Here is a 375-nt window from a genome sequence, read left to right on the forward strand (position 1 = left end):
AGACCAAGTCCATATTATGGCAAGAACAGCTCAAATAAGCAAAGATAAACGACAGTCCATCATTACTTTAAGACATGAAGGTCAGTCAATCCTGAACATTTCAAGAACTTTGAAAGTTTCTTCAAGTGCAGTCGCAGAAACAATCAAGAGCTATAATGAAACTGGCTCTCATGAGGACCGCCACAGGAAAGGAAGACACAGAGTTAYGTCTGCTGCAGAGGATAAGTTCATTAGAGTTACCAGCTTCACAGAGTTCAAGTAACACATATCAACATCAACTGTTCAGAGGAGACTTCATGAATCAGGCCTTCATGGTTGAATTGCTGCAAAGGAACCACTACTAAAGGACACCAATAAGAAGAAGAGACTAGCTTG

Source organism: Salvelinus sp. IW2-2015, linkage group LG13 (assembly GCF_002910315.2).
Source record: "Salvelinus sp. IW2-2015 linkage group LG13, ASM291031v2, whole genome shotgun sequence".
Classification (NCBI taxonomy): Eukaryota; Metazoa; Chordata; class Actinopteri; order Salmoniformes; family Salmonidae; genus Salvelinus; species Salvelinus sp. IW2-2015.